This window comes from Choloepus didactylus, chromosome 4 (assembly GCF_015220235.1).
Source record: "Choloepus didactylus isolate mChoDid1 chromosome 4, mChoDid1.pri, whole genome shotgun sequence".
Taxonomy (NCBI): domain Eukaryota; kingdom Metazoa; phylum Chordata; class Mammalia; order Pilosa; family Megalonychidae; genus Choloepus; species Choloepus didactylus.
In genome coordinates this window covers 74,310,041-74,313,673 of record NC_051310.1, presented here as the reverse complement: position 1 = coordinate 74,313,673, position 3,633 = coordinate 74,310,041, and positions in this window count along the sequence as shown.

Below are 3,633 nucleotides of genomic sequence, written 5' to 3'. Positions count from 1 at the left end.
TTTTGAACTATGTAAATATATTACCTTTTTTAAAATATCCAAATTTTACCTAAAATGAATAAGCAAAATAAATTAAAAGTTAAAAAAAAATAAAGAGGAAAAATATCCCCCCTAGTCCTACACTCTTAAGTGCTGTCATTTTTCATGGGCAGAACCCTAATACATCCACAAGAGAGAGTTTGGAGGAGATAAAAAGCAGGGCAAGTGCATCTCCCCAAGTGGGAATGGCAGGTGAGGGGTGAGGGGGTCAGGCAGCTGGGGAGGCCAAGACTCACTGGGGAGTGCCCTGAGGGCTTTAACCCATGTGCCCAAGTCTTGTCAGCTCCTCCTTCCATGGGGGAGGAGCCTGAGGCTCCCAGTGGGATGCAATGGGTCCCCAGGATTTTGAGGAGTCAGTAAGTAAAGGGAGCAGGGAAGTGCCTTCCAGCAAGAGAGGTGATGTGGGAACAAGCAGAGTGAGCCTGCCTGTGGGCTGCTTGGGGACGAGGGTGCCTGGAGGCTCCATATCAGAGCCAGGAGGAAGGAGAGGGTGGAGAGGGGCTGTCGCCCCCACCTGGAGCCAGCACCCTTCTTCGCATCTCCACGTGGCCTGGCTCAGTGTGTGTTTGTGGTATTTGTGTATGTGTGACATGTATGTTGGTGTGTGTGGTTTGTGTGTGTGTGTGTGTTTGTGTAATGTGTGCTTGTGTGTGATGGTGTATAAGGGATTGTTCTGGTTTGCTAATGCTACCGGAATGTGAAACACCACAAATGGACTGGCTTTTATAAAGGGGGTTTATTTGGTTACACACTTATAGTCTTAAGGCCGTAAAACGTCCAAGGTAATGCATCAATAATCAGGTACCTTTGCTGGAGGATGGCCAATGGTGTCCGGAAAACTTCTGTTAGCTGGGAAGACATGTGGCTGGTGTCTGCTCTGGAGTTCTGGTTTCAAAATGGCTTTCTCCCAGGACATTCCTCTCTAAGCCACAGCTCCTCTTCAAAATGTGACTCTCAGTTGCTCTTGGGACATTTGTCCTCTCTTAGCTTCTCTGGAGCAAAAGTCTGCTTTCAAAGGCCATCTCCAAAATGTCTCTGTTAACTGCAGTTCCTCTCTCAGCTCCTGTGCATTCTTAAAAGTGTACCTTTTGGCTGTAGCAAAGCTCAGTCCTTCTGTCTTAGCTTATATAGTGCTCCAGTGAACTAATCAAGGCCCATGCTGAATGGATGGGGCCACACCTCCATGGAAATTATCCAATCAGAGTCATCACCCACAGTTGGGCGATGAACATCTCCATGGAAACACTCAAAAAATTACAATCTAATCAACGCTGATAAGTCTACCCACACAAGATTACCTCAAAGATAATGGCATTTTGGGGACACAATATATTCAAACTGGCACAGGGATGTATACACCAGTAGGTGTGTATGTGTGTGGTGTGTGGTGTGTATGTGATGTATGTGCATGTAATGTGTATGTAAGTGTGGAACATGTGTGGTGTGTATGTGGTGTGTGCATGGTATATGTATGCATGTGTTTGTATATGTAGTGCATGTCTGGTGTGGGTGTTATATGACATGTGTGTGGTGTGTGCTTGTATGATGTGTGTGTGAGTCATGTGTGTATTTGTGGCATGTGGTATGTATACAGTATGTGCCTGATATATGTGGCCCATGTGTGATGTGTGGTCTGTTTCTGTGTGTTTGTGAGTACCTCTGAGGGTGGCAATGCTGGGAATTTGGCAGAGACACAGAAGCGGAGTGGCTTAGTATGTAAATCCTGGAGAATCCCGACTCAGGCTTCGGGAAACCACGGAGCATGGTGTCTGGAGTCCCTTTCCCACAGTCTCCAGGGGGAATAGTGCCATGTGACCTGTGGCCAGGGCATGGCCTGACATTGTTGGGCAGGGCTGGGCGCTGTCCTCCACAGCCCCCACCCACCAAAACAGCACTGCTGATCTGAGGGCTCCCTCGTGTCTGAGGAGGTCGCCTCTTCGGAGTGCTGCAGCCACAAGCTGGTGTCACGGAGACCCTCCCCAGCAAGGTCAAGGACCTGATACCACTTATATTTCTCCATAGACAGTCCCAGTTCCAGTCCAGCCATGCAGAGAAATTCTGGCTTCCCTGCTTCAGGCAGGACCTAGGAGTCCCACCGAAGTCAGGTGGTCACTGGGCTTCTTTTATTTTTTTTAATTTTTGTTTTGTTTTGTTTTGTTATTTTTTATACTGGGCTTCTTTTTGAATGACAGAGAATGGTTATAATTCAGAGCCTTTCCCAGGCGCCCTCATAAAGCAACACCATTACCTTTTCTCTCCAGATGACTTCAGGACTGCTTGAAAACTGCACTATTGGACTGGGCAGTTGGTACTTTTATGGTAACAAGAGGAAAGCTAGCAGCCTTAGCTCAGAGGGGTGTCAAACAGCCTCCCACATTCCCTCCCCCAGCTCTTCTCACATGGGATTTTATAGCAATCCTGTGCAATATTGCTAAGCGGAGCATTTTCTGTATGAAAAGAAAATGTGCTTTTCCTGTTTGCGTTTCACTCCTTGCATCTCAGCCAAACTAGAAGAGCATGCCTGGATTTGAATCATGTCCCCCCAAAAAAGGCATGTTCAAGTGCTAAGCCCCAGTCTGTGGGTGTGAGGCCATTTGCAAATAGGACCTTTGAAGATGCTGTTATTAGTTAAGGGGTGGACTCATTTGTGAATGGTTATCTTTGAAGATTCTATTTTGATGAGGCCAAACTGAATCAGGTTGGGCCTCCATCCATGTGACTGGGATTCTTACAGGGCTGAGGAAATTCAGAAACATTCAGTCAGGGGAAGCCAGAAGTCAGAGAAAGCCACAGGAGGACACCAAGGAGACAGCCATGTGTCAGAGGCAGCGATGCAAGCCAAGGAGCCCCAAGGACAGTGGTGAGCCAGCACCAGAGTGCTGCAGCCTGGGGACAAAGCATGGCTTTCCAAAACCTTCATTTTTGACTCCTATCTTCCAAAACTGTGGGCCAATAAATTCTGTTGTTTAAGCCAACCAGTGTGTGGCATTTGTCATAGCTGCCTTGGCAAATAAGGCACAGGGTTCACAATATTTGGACTCTATTCCTTAGACAAGACAACAAGAACTCTAAAATATTGAAATCCATGAGTAGGTTACTTTTTCACAAAGACATAGGATAGCAATTTTGAAACTACTTTCTGTTTATTCTAGGACTGAGCAAATAAATCAATATATTGTATATAATGGGAGCTGGCTTTCTCACTGAGAGTAGGGAGTTACAAATATGGGAAGTGGGGAAGGTTAGAATAATCCTACAGCATTGGACTGAAATTGAAGTTATCAGTGTGAATTCATGGTTTATAATATACAGAGGTACATAGACATCAAAATAGATATAGGTATGTGTGCAGGTTTTCTCTCTCTCTCTCTCCACACACACAGACACACACACACATACTTACATTACATATAACATATTGTATTAGTTATGTACTACTGTGTGACAAATTACCCCAAAATTAGTGGCTGGAAACAACATACATTTATTATCTCACAATTTCTATGGGTCAGAAATTTGGTGTGGCTGAGCTGGGTGTCTCTAATGCTAAGTCTCTCACAAGACTTTAACCAGGATATTGGTGGGGGCTGTGTT